Here is a 17,298-nt window from a genome sequence, read left to right as displayed (position 1 = left end):
TTTTCAGTGTTCAAAGTCAGGGGAGTTTGAGCTGTTAAGCCTGCTGGTTGTCGTTGCACAAAGTCCTGCTATGCGGTATAAAATGCTCATAATTTCCAATCTATTAAAGCAGTCTCTCTGCATTCTGCTTTTATTCCCTGATGTTAAAAAAAGTGCTAATTAAGCAAAATGAGTTCAACTCCAGTTTTATTTAAGGGAATTTTGCTTAAATTTATCAAAACCTCCCCCAGACAAAAGCTTTGGAGGTGACGTAAATTAAGATCAATTTTAACTCTCAAGGAAAGGATAGAGATATAATCAGGGGCTTAATATGACCTAAATACTTTTTGGCATTTATATAGAGATAGCAGATAGGCTTCCGGTATGTCATCCCTCTAGCAAAAGACAGTTGAAGACAGGTGGATTTTATAATCCTATCCTTACTCCACTCCATGAAAGCTAAGGATCACAGTGAACAAAACATATTTTTCACGCAGAGAAATCACAGTAAGATACTTCCTCTAGCAGCATGCTTTCCCTCTCCTCAATTGGCTAAGGATACATCTCCCCCTGAAGGGATGAAGTTAGGAAACAATGGGGATCCAGAGAGAGGTAGCAGCTTCAGGCTCTTCTACAAAGAAGTCCTGATGAACATCCTGTGCTTAGCCTATTTTTATCCCCATTGTGCTCAAAAATTTCATAAAAGCCCCTATTAAACTTCAGCATAAGAGCAGCTATAGGCAGGAAATGAAGGTTTGATGACATTAGGCTAAAGTTAAGACCAGCCTTGTGAGGTGTGGTGACCTGGGATGAAAAGTGAGCCTTATATGCATTCGTAAAATAAACACGCATACATATGAAGCAAAAAAAAACCCCCTCACTGGCGACTATTTGCATAAGGGGTTTTTTTTTTCCTAACAGAAGAAAGTGATCTGATTATGCTTTTGATCTCACTGACAAGTAAAGGCTTTGGATAGCAGTAAGAAAATAACAAAAAAAAAACCACCCCAGAAGACGAAGGCCTGGATGAGGATGACATGGTGCTACCGAGAAGCCTGTTGCTGGTGAAGGTGGTATTTTCTGCTGCCCAGGTGGCTGAGACCACATCCAGGGCATGACCAGCTGGCTACGAGGGAATCGATGTCCCAGCATACACGTCAGGGTCTCTTGCCATCTGAGAAGCCCTGGGGACCCCCAGAATCCCCAGCTGGTTCTCCAGAAGAGCACAGCTCTTCAACAGCCCGGTGCGATATCTCCCTGCCCCACATTTTCTAGCCATCCGCATGCTTCCAACAGTATTAGACACTTGTATTTAGTAATAGACTTCTAGAGAGGCCGAGACTGCCACGGTACCTGCACGTAGCCAGCCACTTACATGGAGACCCCAAAATGTAGGGGGTCTTCACCATGAGTCCAAACCCACACCAACCCTTAAGCAATTTTGATGAAGCTAATAAAGAACAGCAAGATGTTAAAGAAGCTAATACTGATTGTAAATTAAAAGGAATCCTATTTGACAACTAAATCCTATTAAAGTAAGCAGATGGATTACAAACAGCATGGCTGATAATGAAATGGGCACGTGGAAAATGTTCTGTAGGCCAAACCCAAGCGAAGAGAGAACAAGTCTTAACGCAGGATGAGTGTTTAAGGCTTATTAACAGTTCAGTTCAGTTATTGTGGTGGCTGGTACTGCACATGATCATACTGGAGAAATGACACGGCAGACAAAGCAACTAGTCCTTGTATATGCCTTATTTGCTTTGCAACGGCAGGAGCCTGACCATTAGTCACCAAATGTAGGATTCATCAAACGTCCGTACTGCAGACGTCTGTATGTGGTCTCGTCACCCTGTGTTACAAACCGACACGTCACAGCCACAAGTCCCCTGCCTCATTTTAGGTATTCCCCTCAGGGTGGGAAGGAAGAGGCAGCGGCATCCCACCCAGCGCTACCTGTGTGCTGCACAACTCGCTGCCCTCTTACGCCAGCAAACACCAAATCCAACAGGACTGTAAAAATGCAGCTGGAGAATTCACCCTTTATGCTAAAACCAGGGATCTCGCAATACGTTGAGGTTATTGCCCGCGTATTTTGGGCTCCTGGCTCTCAAGATCTCCCCACGGTAGGTAAGCAGATCTGCTGAAATGTTCACCGAACCTGCCCTGATCCGACAAGCTCAGGCCACGAGCACACAGCTGTGGTTTGGTGTGGTACCACGACCATCGCATTTCACGTTGCTGGGCGGGAGAGCATCCTCAGCGCGGCGCGGTGCCCCATCCTGCGCTGAGGACCCGAACTTGTGCCACCACCCTGGGCTGTGTGGTGCGGTGTGGACGCACCGGTTTGCTCGGTGGTACCGCGCTCTCGCAAGCTTTACAGACACCATCTGTCACCAACCGTGCCCCACCGCCGAGTAAAAACCAAATGCCACCTCTAAGCCATCGGGGAAAAAAAAAAAAAAAAAAAAAAAGCAAACTCAAAGCCCAGCAACCCGACAGTTTTACAACATCCCCACTTCAGAGCGTGCGGCAGTAGACGAAAGGCAGGCTCAGCAACTGGTATTAAAGCAAAGGGACACTTGCCGTGCTGTGGGAAAGGAAGACAGATGGGATGTCTCACTGTGAAAGTGCCTTGCTATGACAGCGCACAGCCATTTCACCGAGACAGCCACAGATATCAGATGCTGAGGAGGAGGAGTTACTGCCAGCGAAAGGGAAGTTACTTAGCGCGCTAGAAGATATTCGTTATATTGTTTTCTCACTCTGTATGCACGGAAAGCAATGTTATGGGAGAAATTAATTCTTGCAGATTATCTACTTTCCAAACCAACAGAGATTCAACAAAGACTGAAATAAATCCATAATGTGTGTACTATCTATCTACGTTCCAAATCAATATTAGAGATGGGCTACCAGTGTGAAAAGCCAGAGATCCAGGCCAGAGATGCATGCAGTATTACGGGGATGGAGAGAAATCTATATGCTCAGTGTATTTATCTACATTCTAAGCCAATATTAAAGCTAGTTTACTCATGTGAAAAATAAGTGCTACATAGTTCCGAGGGGGAGGACACATCAATAGCTGTACTGTGGAGACGTGTGCTAAATAACAAAGATCGCCTTCATGCCATGCCTATCTAGTGCATCTGTATTGTGCAGAGAAATTCTACAGTCCCCCCAAATCCCCAAGTTAAGCAGTCTTTTTTTGAAAGCAGGCTTTTATGCCTTCGGTTAGTTTTCTTCCACACTTCATCAGGCGCTGCTAAAAGTTACTCCCTCGGCGCTCTTTCTCCACCTCGGTGTTTTCTACAGCTCGACGGGGTCGAGCAGGGCTGATGTGTCTCCGCAGGGACCAGCCCTTCCCTCCGTCGCTGGCTCGTTTCCTTCCCCCGTGACCGGCAGCGGTTTCCTCTCCACACTTCACCGCTTTGCCCTGCTTTCTCCCCATTTTACTCGTAACCCTCGAGCTTGACAGTTTTGCAGCACACGGAAAGGAGAGGCAGGTGGAGTCCGACCCACCGCATCCCATTCTCTGGGATTTGGTGGTTTAACAGCAATACCCGCTTCTTTTGCCAGCAGTCACGGCAGCACAGGGTAGGCATAGGAGGAAAAAAAAAGTCTTCTCCTTACATGAGGCTTGCCCGGTCCCAGGTTTCCCTGTGGCCGACCCTTGCACCCCTCACACACACACACGGCGTTTTATTCCCTGCTCGCACAAAGGCTGCCTCCTGCGAGCGCCAGGCTTGCACAAGCTGCCCTGCCCTGCTGTTCTCCTTTATCCCTCCTCTGCCTTTGCAGGCTTTTTTTTTTTTTTTTTTTTTTTTCTTTTAGCTTATCAACACCAGGAGGGGCTGGCTGAGCTAAGCCCTCACTCTTTTCTATGACTGTGGTCTCACACCCATCAACACCTGTCTCTTTCATAAATTAATCCAAAATCAATCAATAACTCCATCAAATAAGCCACGTCCCTTGCTTTGCACACACATTTGTCTTGCTCTGAGTAATATCCCAACAATGAGTCACCACCAGCCGTTTAGCCTAATTTTGGGAACTCTACAGTAGACCAGCCTGTTCTGGAACTCACCGTTTATTTTCCGCGTGAACAAAAGAGACGTTTCTTTAGAGAAGGAAAATGCCCCAATGCCCCACTCAACATGTTCAGGTGCTGATGAATAATTATCCCCAAATAAGGCCCCTCCTTATCAAAATAATGTTTAATATGAGCATCTGAGGACTGCTTACAAGAGTACCTTGCAATCTTGTGAAATATCAGTAAAGCACAGCAAATCTGTAAGGGAAAGGCATATTCAAGGAGCCCTGGGAACGCTCTATGTAAATTTTGTTGCATATCTGATCTGGGCTTAGTCCTGAATTTGAACTTGATAAAACTGGCACTTGCTAAAGATTCAGCTATGGCTCACCCCTCTTTGCCTCTAAAAAAGTTCTCCTGCATATATGCAAATGAAGCTAATCAAACCCCACTGTCTGCATGGCTCCTCTAAATCCTTTTTACAACGAATTTCTTCCCGAGGGGACTGTCAGATCTGTTGGCTGGTAACGTTGCAGCTGTGAAGCCAGGAAAACTGATTTCAAAGTTCCAGGAGAACAGACTCTTTGTTTTTGTAAGTGTGGGAGATGCGGTGATTTTTGTCAAGAGCTGTATGGAACAGGCAGGTAGCAGTTCGTGTTTTCTGCCATAGACGCTGCAGGTAATGTCGCAGAGAGGCATGGTTTTGGCGAGTGCCAGGCTCGTGTATTACACTATTGGAAATGTGGTGGCGAAGAAAACATGCACCATTTACATGTGGGCAACATCTTTTTGTTCCACGTATGTTTTCTGGTATCTACCTTATATGACCATGTATTTCCGAAGACAGCTCGTTTTCAGTTTCTTTTAGAAAGCGTGTGATGGCTTCATGTGCTGGACTCAGATCTGAGCTCAGGTTCTCATTCTCGATGCCGCTGTGGCTTTGGGTGCGCCTGATCCTACAAGGTGCTCAGTGTTGTGCAAGGACCAGGTCCCAGTCCACCGAAGCTCTTAAACGTATGATTAATTTTTAGTCCCTTTGACTTCAGTGACTAAACTGCTTAGCTGGATTCACTCCTAGGCGCTTAATCTTCCTAGCTGAATTTCAACATTAGCAAAATGAGGATAATTCTTTCTTTAATATAGAAGGATACAGTGAGCATTAATTAGTTAATATATGTGGAGTGCTTTGGAGATATAAAGGCTATCTAGATGTTAATTTATGCAGATAGTGGAAGAAGTAGAGGGAAATAATTGCTGTCTCTCACCTGTGCAGGGTTTCAGAACAGCATTCGTTCCCTCACCCGCTGAAGAACAGAAACTAAGCGCTGAGACAAGCCCACGCTTAGGAGACACTCGGAGCACGCTTATCAGATTTAACACACTTTCCCATTTAAGGGAATGCAATCAGCTCTGTATTTGCATTTCCCTTGCAAATGAGCTTCACTGACTCCTTACAGTTGGCTTTGCACTAGCTGCTTCTCATGTCTCAGTGCCGTGGTAGCAAACTGCCTCAGCACTGTAGCATGCTTTCATCTACCGTGTATCTATATTTAATTATGAACCTGGCAAGGAGGCTCCGGCGCTGGTGATTGTTTTGAGACGCTGAATTTGGGCTGTGCGAGATCTTGTTTTGGCCAAGTGCTTATCTTGGATCTATAGATAAATAAATACAGCACATAAAAGGGACTGGTTTATCTCACTTCATTTTAAGTTGTTCGCGCAAGATTTGTGCTCTAACAAGTACTGTAAAGTGGCTTTGGTGCAGATGCCCTTGCCGTTGGCTCGGGAGGCCTGTGAATAGTATTGTTATCTCTCCAAAACTGGAAAGCCAAGGCAGCCCCTAGATCCCTTTCCCACCTGACAGAAGTAATAAACCTCTGTAAACCGTAGAGCCAGGCCTCTCCTCTTATCAGTCGCAGAAGAGCTGAATAGTAGAGTCTGGAGTTTCCCTCGGGTCATGCTCCTGCTCCCGGGATGTCTGCCCGGCGTTCCAAGCCCACCCTCTCTGGCTGTGCTGCAGGTCTGGTTGTTCTTCCACTGAGAAACTCTTTCCCCAGCTGAAAACGGAGAGTAAATGTAAATGCAAGGCTTTATACTCAGCTTTTCACCCGCCTGCGGACCTAAGGAAAGTAGTAAGAGACGTAAGCAGGGCTAAAAAAAGAGAAATAAGACTCTGGGTAAATCCCTTGGAGATCACAATCTCGAGACGCTGTTTCTAATCTGGATGGAGGTAAGCCTGAAAGTACCTGCTGCTTGTCAGCTGCGAAATGGTTTGAAACGTGAGGTTGGGGGACCGGGTCTGCCCCATCCGTCAGGTGGGATCCCATCGCTGGGCAGGGGCGAGCGGTGATGGGCACGGGGGGGTCCTGGCACTTAGGGGAAGCCCACAGGTACCACAGGCACCAGAGGGGTCTGGCTGGGGTGGGGGGGGGGTGGGGGGACACGGGCTACAGCGAGAGCGCTTTGAACATCTCTAGGCAATGTGACAGCTCTACTGCTTTGCAAAGATGATTATAAAATTCACCTTAAATAAAGCTGCTACTGTCTGGAAAATCTTGCTGATATGTCAGAACAATAGCGTATAAAATCTCAACGACAACCATATGTACCCATACGCTCTAATTTACATCCTTTCTTTCCCTAATGAAACACCATCAAGTTTTATTGCTAGTAAGCTTGTTGATAATGGAAAACAAACACTGGTTTCGAATTTTTGTCTTCCTTGTTTACCAAGGCACGTTGGATTCTGAATTAACTTCTATTTGTTCCTAAGGTGAGTGCCAGCTATCCAAAATTACATCGCTAATGCAGAGAATGTATTAATCTTCTGACCGATACGTTGTGACTTTATGGAAATTTGCATCTTGCCAGGAAGAAGGCCATCATCGGTGAGGTAATTGGCACACAGTTCATGGAGATAACAGCCACATGTCAGGGATTACTGCTTACACCAGAATTTCACCTGCGGACGGCTCTGCTGACTGTTAGCAAAATCAAGTTTATAGTCCCTGAGCATAGGACTTTGTTCAAATATTTAAATGCAGCAGACAGAGCTCACAACTTTAAAAACATTATGTAAAAAATCCATATAGTAACACCATAGGAATCTGCCAGTTCGTGTTTGCATTACAGCAAACCCATTACACTGTTACAATAAGCCAATCTTTCTTGAAATTTACTACTGGCTCATCAGAAGCAAAACATTTCAGCATTTTTAAATTTTTTTTTTTTAACGCAGAAGCCTTCAGAAACTCAGTTGTGTATTTTGTTTTTGTTACGGTGTCACCCATAGGCTCTGCTTGAGGTTGCTGGATACAGTACAGACAGAAACAAATCAAATCCAGAAACAATCAAATCCAAACAGAGAGGAATCAGAAATCGGAGGCGGTCTGCGCCTCGCAGAGTTTACGGTCTCGGCGGGTGAGGCAGGCAGAGGAGAAAGAGGGAGAGGGAGTAGTGCTGGAGAAGGGGAATCCGTGCAGTAAAGGAGAACAGAGAGATGAAGTGACTTTGGCCAAGGTTACGCGAGAAGCCTGAGCAGAGCCGCAAAATGAGGCCAGAGCTCCCGAGACCCTCAACCACAAGGCAATCCTTCCCACTCCGTGCATCTTCTCTCTCTCTTTCTCTTTCTCTTCCTCTCTTTTTAAGGCAGAAAACGTTTCGGCTGAACATCTGCAGTTCCCCAAATTCCTTCTGTTGTTTCCCATTCTGGGATTTTGAAGCCAAACAACCCCCTCTTTATCTGGGCTCGCCCTCACGTAGTCTGCCTGTGTTCGACAGGTTTGTTTTCAGGCGCTGTCCTGATGATAATCATCACAGTGAGCTTTTCAAAGCAGGCGTGAGACAGTGACAATTTGCTTGGCTCAGTTTCTCTGCCTGAGCTAGTAAACAAATATTATCATTGCAGATGTGAGTAGGAACTGGGTAGTCTCCCGTTATGTAGCATGCAAGTCCCCACCAAGAAGAGTCATGCCTTTTGCAGGTTTCTTCACGGTTTCTAAAATCCAATTTAAACGTCCATCACTGGGACAGGTGACTGGGAAAAGCAGCCGGTACTTTGGGCGGTGGGAGAAACCCACCGTCCAGCATGGGAGGAGTATTCCCAGCTCTGCTCACCCCTGTGGTCCCGCTCCGGACCGTGACCCGCAGCCCGGGTAGCAGAGCGAAGACATCCAGTTCTGGTTGACAAGCCGAGCAGTGCCCGTGGTGTGGTGCAAACGAAGGCGGCACAGCTGCCGCAGCTGGGGAGCTTGAAACTGGGACCAGCTGGGTGAGACTGGAGAGGTCTAGAGCTGGCTGGGAGCAAGCCTGTGCTATCACCCGATGCACAGCAGCGATATCAGAGCGAGGTGTCATCCAACCCAAACCATCTTGCAGATGGCTTCTAGGCTTAGCTAAGCAGTTGGGAGGAAGCAAGAGGGTAACATAATTACAGTGATTCTGGGATCAAAGCTGCGTTGCACCACTGAGACATACCAGCTTGTAGCCCGGAGAGCTCCAGCATGGCACGGCATGCATTGGATAGAGCAATCTCTGTCTTGCAGAAATGCATATGTATGCATGTATGTAGATGCTGTTAGGGAGCAAAGCCTTGCAAGTACCATACAGGCAGCCAAGCTCTGGATCCCAAGCCGTGCAGGTGGTGCGGTCATGTTGCAACATTCGGTTTTGGGATAATTAAAGGCACCAAACCTTTCAGCAACTTGCAAGTGACTGCAGAGAAAGGCTTTAGGATGGATGTTACTCATCTATTCTAAATGCTAAGGGTTGTGGAGGATCAGCTCAACTAGAAAAGCGAGGTGTTCCCAAGCGGGGGGGGGGGGGGGGGGGCGGGGGGGGGGGGGAGGCATTCTGAATAGTGCTAGATAATATACAAGAGCAGAAAAAAATATGTTTACATGAATTAACAACCTAAAATCATGTCGAGGAGGGAGGTAGGAAAAAGAGTTTACTTCTGAATGCCACATCAGCAAACCTCTTTGAGGAGTGTTGTGTGCAGGTTCATTATTGATATTTGCAGCAGAGATGCTGAAGGATGTCAAAGCAAGGACACCAATTGATCCAAGATTGAAAACCAGCGGAAATGAGGACTAGGAGAGAGACCACAGTGCTTGGCTCCAATGATTTTTGGATTTCATCCTCTGCCAGCTAATCGTTGAGGGGGTTCAGCAACATTTTGGCCAGCCTGTGTAAGTTCTTATGGCTGGAAAAGGTACTTATGGGGAAGGCATTCAGTATTGCCAATAAAAGATTTGGGACAGTGCTGTTGAACAAACTCAGCCTGAAAGTAGAATGTAATTTTTTAGGAGTGTGGACATTACTTTGTCTTGTCTTAGTGTAAAAGTGCCATTATAAAGATTTCTCGGTTTAGTAAACACGATGACTTGAATCCCCCTTTGTCCATAACACTCTTGATAGAAAGCTGAAATCACTGGGGCCTCAAGCCATCAAAAGAAGTCCTTGCACAAAATGACAGTCAACGAGGGGAGGAAGGGAATATGACCATGACTTGAACAAGGTTGTTCGCACCCCCTCGGTGCATTGACTGAGCGTCTGCAGCTCTGCACACAAACAGCAATTCTAACGAAATCTCACACTTCAGAAATTCACAGGGAGCCCCACTAGACAGCAGTTAATTAATGCATTACTGTCAGCATTACTATCATTTTGACTTCCCCTGAAACATAAGAAGTTGACTTGCTAGATCGTGGCCGCAGGATGAGTAAGGAGACCGGTGAGCCAGACTCACACGCAGTTTCTGCGTGCACTCAGAGCGAACCAGCAGCCGTAACTCCGCAGCCTGTTCTACGGGGCTGGCACACCCCGCCAAACTTTCAGAATCGCTCTTCTACAAATGAGCTGTACCCAACTTCGCAAACACCTGCTCTGCACAGAAGGGATTATTTTGATACCAAATTTCAAGCTTCAAAAGTCAGGAAGTGTCTACACAAACAGGTGCGGATGAGTGCGTTTGCTTTGCATATTCTCAAATGCAGGTGGAAGAGGAGCGCACCTGCCTACACCCAGTTGGGCTACGTATTCTTAGATGTGTTCAAACCATTGCCTTTCTCCTCTCCCCTCCAAAGAAGGCTGAGCAAACCACATGGTCGATGCAAGGGAAGTGGTTTGCTCAGTTTATTTACTATTTCACTCTCTTTTACCTCAAAAATATCAAAAATAACTGGTTTGATATTTTTTTCCTAAAGCCTCCCCAAAACCAAAATTCATTTTCGGATTAATTTTCATGCCTTGAAGGGAATATAGCTGCAGGTGTTTGTTACATGTGCGAAAACGGGAAGTTGTCTGGCAATTTTTTGGCAGCCTTCACTTTTTTGTTGTAAAACAGAGTAAATACTGAGACAGCTGGTGCACTGTGGGGAATCTGTGGCTGAAAAAACTTCGGTGTAAGAAGGCTGATTAAGTGATTCTCACAGTACTTCTAATCTTGACGGTGGCTGAAGCACAGCAGCAGGCTCAGCTGGAGCGGGAGTCTCCCATCAGTGGGGACAGAGCAGCCCTTTCTGGACCAGTTATTGTCCTGTATCACACCAGTAACCCAGCTGGGGGATCATGAAAGGGGCTATTTGGTTTCCTTGGCCAGATAAACTTGTGGGGAAATGACGGTCATTTTCAATTATCCATGTGGAGTGCAGTATCATACGCTAACTAGACTTAGCCTATCTTTCAGGCAAAGAAAGAAACTTCATGTTAATGCTTAAAAGGCGAGACAGCCTCTATTAACAAACCCCTGTGCCCAAGAGGAAAGATGGATACAGGCAAGAGAGCGTCGCATTTCAGATGAGTGCAATAGATTGTGCTTTCCAGCAGCCTGCAGCTTTGGAGCAGGCTGTATTTTGGGGTCTTTAGTTCAGACTACCCATAAACATGAAAGCCTAAAAAGCATGACCTGCCTTAGGTGGCAGGTACGATGACAAGCGGTGAAAAGCCCGAGGGCGAGGCATGATTTGGCTCCTGCGTTGCTTTTACTCTGTCATTTCTCCAAAGCAAGGGCAGGGTACTGAAGTGCGATTCTTCGTGAACTCTGCTGGGACACAGAACTCGGTCCACAAAAGACTGAGTTCTCCCACTATGAGGGCGGCAGCCTCCTCGGCTTGAAAAGTTCGGTTTTGAAATGAGAACATGGCTTGAATGAGAGAAGCAGAATCTAATCCACAGAAAATATGTTTGTTACCTTCTCGCTCTCTTTCTGAACTCCTAAAAGTAGACCGGGTTATGTCACCTCCTATCTCAGCGAGCCATCACTGCGAGGGGCCAGATGGGCTCTTCTTGAACCAAAGTAGTACTCAGCCCCAGCAAAACGTGCAGAGTTTACACTGCCTCTTTGAGTGCTGGAAAGTTTCATACACACCCAAAAGTTATGAAAAGTAGAAAATCAGTCAAATTTCATTATGAAAGGGGTTATTAATTTTGCAGACTATGGTTGCAAACTTTCCAGACTAATGTAATATCTCCTCCTGGCCAAATTCATAAATGTGTAAGAGCAGTGACTTAGAAATAAATTAGTCTATTCAGCAAGACTGCAATCTACTGTTCTTCCAATTCGTAAAGGTAGGGAAAACACAGAAACCTTGTGAAAAACCACTGCCTAACAAAACTATGACCAGAGAAATGCTCGTGTAAATGTGAAACAAAGCTGAGAGCCTGGAGCCAGAAACTGGAGGACAAACGTGGAGCTATTACCAGGCACCAGCTGCCCATCTGCACCTTCACACCACTTCTGGAATCACAGCAGAGCCCTTGGGGATTAAACCAACAAATACGGCTACGTGCTTGTGAGCTCAGCTGGCATTTTAGAGTACCTCTGCAAGCTTGCTTGCGACCCAAACTCCTAGACACTGGATGCTAAAGCCTGTCACATTAAATATGTCTCTGGATGTTCTGTCCACAACATGACCCGAAGCATTTTCTTTGGAGAGGCTGATACATTTCAACTAGACGCTGCGGTGCTAACTGCCATGCTTGATTGAATAACTTGTCTCCACTATTAAAATGCAGAAAGAACTTAGACAAGCATTTAGAAGCTTTGTCATTAAATAGTTTTCTTGTCAATTGATCTATCTTGTAGGGGGAAGATAACTACTAGATCCATCAATTGCCAGTGAAAAACTCGGAACAGGTCTTAATCAGTTAAGCGGGCAAGTATTGCTTGACAGCTCCCTTCGGGACGCGGCTCGTTCGGGGCCTGACTATTCAGCAGGATTAGCAACTTCAAGCAGCGGAAAGTTGACCTTAAACGAAGGTGAGCTCACGTCTGCAAGGTGTCAGTGGAGCAGCACGGTGAGAAGGAGCAGCACAAACCTCTCTCTGCTCCCCTGCTGAGGACTGTAAGACCTTTTTCTTTTTCTTTTTCTTTTTTTTTTTTTTCTCCCCCAAGAGTCTCACACAGCTTTTAAGAGGCTTAATTGTTTCCGAAGCCTCAGCCTTTTCTCTTTCTGTTGATTTCCTATTGTCACGCATTCCGTGACTGGTGCTGTTCAGCTCAAACCCCAGCAGCTCTCGCCGCTCCCTGGGTGCCTTCAACGAGCAGCGGCGCGTGTGGTTGCGGGGGGGGGTGCGGAGATGGAGTCAGGCGCCGACAGCTCACTGAGTCGAAATGACTCTTCTTAGTGATGAATGACCAAAAATGCCCATCCAGGGAGCGCGAGGGGAATGCCTGCTTACCTACAGCTGTGTCGCACAGGGGCATCTCAGCCAACGTCCCTGCCGTCCCCACTCCTGGTATGAGTTTTAAGCATTCACCGCATACTGGTTTTTCCAGAGCCCCCAGGCGTTACAGATGTGCCAGGACACCTCTGTGTCGCACAAACCTGGCGTGGCCGTCACAGGCACATCCCTGCTCCTTGGGGAGCTGTTTCCATCTCCTTCAGCTTCAGAAATGGCTTCTCCTGATCTTTTCTAATGGTTGCTGCTAGCGGTTCTGCTCCGCAACCCCTCCTCGTGTCACAACCCACAAAGCCTCGTGTCTTGGGAAAGAGGAAAATACCTTTCACTCATTTTACATATAAAACTCCCTAAAAGTTTCTCTGTCTCTTCACTACTATGTACCAAAAAATTGGTTTGTGCAGAACGTGCTCTGAAAAAGCCAGGTGCTGAGCAGGACTCTTTCACGCACAAATTACTCGCGGTAATATTGCCAAGCCTTCACGTCACACACCTTGCCAAATTTGTTTTGCTTCTGCTCCGTGAAAGTAGAGTAACTCTCTCCCACTCCCTGAGCTATGTCCCAAGTGCTCTCAGTACACCATGAGACTAATTATTACACTTAAAAATAAGGTGGCAGTCAGTCAGATACTATACTTCAGGTAGAAAATCCTGTTGAAATTCAGCCACTGCATGGGAACATAGCAAAAACTAAAATGTTCCCACTTTTTCAAAGCTACAAACTAATGTGGAAACTCAGATGAAGATCATGCCTATTTAGAGATGTTAAAGACTCGTAAATTGTATTTGTCACCCCCACAATCAGTATGAGTTTCAATTAAGTAGAACTGAAACACCCAAGTATTTATTTCAATTACAGATAGGTGGATTCAGGCCATACGGTTTACATGTCCAGTTTTATTTTTCTTATGTTCTTCACAGATTCATTCTCCAGAATAATAGAAGTTGCAGAAAGAAGTATTCACAGCGGGTGTGCTCCAGTAAATTTGAAATTCTGATGGCCACAAACATAAGCAGATCTTTTGGATAATAAATTTTCTGTGTCCTAAATTAAAACTAGATTGGTGACAAAAGTTCAGTTGTCTCTCACTTAATGATATTGTCACCAATAGCAAGGGATGTGCTTGGCCACTAATTACAACATCGAGTTTACAAGGAGTCTGCGCGGAGCTGAGAAATACAATGGCCACTCTACGGACTGAATCACTGTTGGCCGTCCCATTGCGTTTACAGAAACCGAAGCCAATAAACTAAGCAGAAACGCAGAACACTACTGCAATCGTCCCTTTAATTTATTGTAACAGAATTGCAACAAATCACCTTTCAGCCAGGGTGACATCTTTTAATGTGTTTTTTCCTACTGCCCAGCATGGCGTGGCCGTGCTCCCGGAGCGCGGCTCCCTTGATAGTACCTGGAAGGCAACAGTGGCTGCCAGGGGCTGTACGCCAAGGGAAAGCTTGGCTTCCTCGCACACCCCACGCCTGGGGCACTGCTGGGGGGCTCCTTCCCACCCCCCCGGGGCCGGGCGGCCTCTGCCCAGCACAGAAAATTTTGCTGCTCCTCTGCCGAGGACTGTGCTTTTCGGAAAACCTTTTTTTTTTCAGTGTTCTCAGCTTTCCTGAGTGTAGGATTTATATATTTATTTTATTTTTTTTTTTTTTTACTTTTTAAAGATGATTTTTTTTAATAGTGAATGAAAGCTCGGTGGGACAGCAACCCGTGGGCAGGCGCTCTGCAGGATGCGATTGCATCCCCTGCCCAGGTTTTGGGGTTGGCTGGTCCAGGAGCCCAGCCACTGGACCCCATGGGAGAGAAGAGGTGGCCAGGCTGGGCTCAAGGTCCAAACCACAGCTGCTGGTGCCCCAGTTTCTGCCGTCCTGGGGTTGGGATGTGAACGAAGGGTGGCTTGCAGCCTTTCCACCCACGGGAAGGGAGATGTCCCCGGGGGAGATACCCGCTGCCGAAAACCACGTCAGCCCTCGGACCCATCTCCCAGGAGCTGCAGATCCTGGCTGTTGGTAGCAAAGGACCCCCAGGGAGGCTTAGTCGCAGAACTAGAAACGTTCCTGCTCCTCATTCAATGTAAAATAATTGCTTGAATCCACGTGAGGAAATCCTCTCCCCGGAGCAGCTTTGGGGATATGACAGAAGGCCTGCTCCACTTCTGCCAAAGATAAAGCAATTTATCCTCCTTTTTTTGCTATTTCTTGCAGTAGAAAGCCCTGAATTTCTTCCAAGACATGACAGCGATGTATATTAGGACATGATGAGGAAAGAAATTGGCCGGGGTGGTTTGGGTTTTTTGGGGGGGCACCGCAAGGCTTTTTCTGGCTGAGGAGTTGTGTCAGCGATTTCAGTGACTTTATCCCCACTCTGCCGTTGTTGATGTTGTTGGTGCTGTAAGTCTGCCCGTAAGGCGCTGCTTTTAGAAGCGGCAGGTAAAGCAGAAATTTGTCCTTTGTATTTCGAGTGAACTGGAGACAGAAATTAGATAGGCTGGCTCCCCAGCTCTGTCCGACAGTCAGGAAGCTGCTTCACTGGTCTCCTCCCCTGTCAAAAGTTTTGGGGTTAGGGTGGTATTTATATACCGCATATATATCCACCTGTATATGTGGATACATAGATAAAAGCACATATGAAAATATGGATATATACATGCACGTGTGTGTATACATATATATATATGCATGTATACATATGTGAGACAGAGGTTTCAGATGTAGGACAGTGTACCTGTAATTAGCATAGACTCCTTTGGTAAAAACAATCGTACACATTATAATCTCTATTACAGAGAGACTGACTGAAAGTACATTTTACTTTTTTCCCCTCTTTAACTTCTTTCTTGTTTTATTTTTGTATTTTGTTCCTTCTTTTCCCCCCTTATTTTTTCCCCTTCCTGTTTAAATGTACTGGATAATAAATAGAGACTAAAAATGCCTTTGCAGCAATGGTTTTGTGAGATACACTTAGAGAGGACACAAATCTATTGAATGTTTGTACGTAATGGAGATGCACCTGTACATGCACTCTGTGTCTCTCACCAGCAATGTTCATCCCATGTCTCTACAGCTTAATATATGTAAGCTGTGCTTACATGACATGTTATGGCAGCATGGTGCGTAAGCACATATAGAAACACGCGGTTGAAAAGAATGCTGAAAGTAATGTAAATATTTGTTAGTGTATTTAAAATGAACGCATACACCTCACCACAAGCATGTTTTTGCACGGGTACATGTGTTTTATTTCTGTACGTATCAGCCAGCCTTCCTATGAGCACACGTGTGTGGGAGGAGAGGATATGATTATGGATTTGCATAACATCCTGCATGCATGTAGACTGAAACTGAAAACATGGCGGGAATTATACAATCTATTTTTAAAGTCTGCATTACTGCAAATGTTGCTTCATCAAGCTCTTATCATAGCTGATTAATTATGTAGAATGAATGATGATGAGTTCTCGCTTTATCTTCCATCTCTACACTGTAGAAGAAATTAAAGCAGGCTGTTTTGGGACACTCGCAAAGAGGCGTTTAGGCAGACAGCAGAGTCAGTACCACAATCTTATTTTTTTATCTTTTGGACATCCTACAGATACCAGTATCTCTCCTCATGCATGAGATTATTGATCTCCATGGCAGTAATGAAAGATGAAAAGGTCAATTTTTAAATGTGAACAGTAGGGACCACTCGCTATAACAACGTCTAGCGTAGTAAATGTGCGCCCTTGTCTTTTGCAAAGATCTTAGTTATATTAACAACATCGATCTACCATGGGAAGATCTTGTTTTCCTATCTTTTCATCTTCATACCGCTTCTGTCCAGCATTTCCAGAACAAACCCGCTATTAGTTTTGATAGCTCCCCACCTCCTAATTGTCTGTTTTTTCAGCACGTGAGGAACTCACACATCCAACCGCCCGAAGCACGGTCCCTGCCCGTCCTGGAGGTGCGTGCTTTCCTCCACGGCACCCTCCCCACTGCAGCACCCCAACCTCTTTTTGCAGCCCCCGGATGGTGCTGGAGGGTGCCAGCAAAGAAAAGAGCCCCCAGGGCTGTCATCGTAGGTGTGCGGGCTGGCTGCCGGCTGCAGAGGTCCAGGTTCGGCCACGGGAGACAGAGGTGGGACAGAGGACGCTGATGGAGTTGGGTGCAATCAGATAAGGAAAGGGGCAGCAGGTTATGGGGAGTTAGATTATTTTTATTAGGGAGAACAAAGAATGGGTGTGTGATGAGAGCCTGGCGGAGAGGGAATCTCAGCAATCCCAGCACCAACAGCCCCAGAGCTTGGGAATACAGGGGGTGGGGACCACCCCACCCTGACATCCACGGTACGGCAATTACAGCTACTGCAAATATCAAGGCACTTCTAAGATGCAGATACAGCTGCATCGTGATTGAGGTAGTAGAGTGCCTCAGTGTTGGCAGCTATTTTAACTTTCCCGGGAACTTCCTAATAGCAGTATTAAAAGCTCACTTTTGGAGTTAACCTGCCACAAAAAAATTCCTTACCTCCCTCCCTCCCTCCCTTCCTTCCTTCTTTCCTTCCCTTCCTTCCTTCCCTCCATCATCCCTCCTGCCCCGCCCCCCCTCCTCTC

This window comes from Accipiter gentilis, chromosome 31 (genome assembly GCF_929443795.1).
Source record: "Accipiter gentilis chromosome 31, bAccGen1.1, whole genome shotgun sequence".
NCBI classification, from domain to species: Eukaryota; Metazoa; Chordata; class Aves; order Accipitriformes; family Accipitridae; genus Astur; species Astur gentilis.
The sequence above is the reverse complement of the archived record's forward strand: the minus strand, read 5'-3'. Positions refer to the sequence as shown.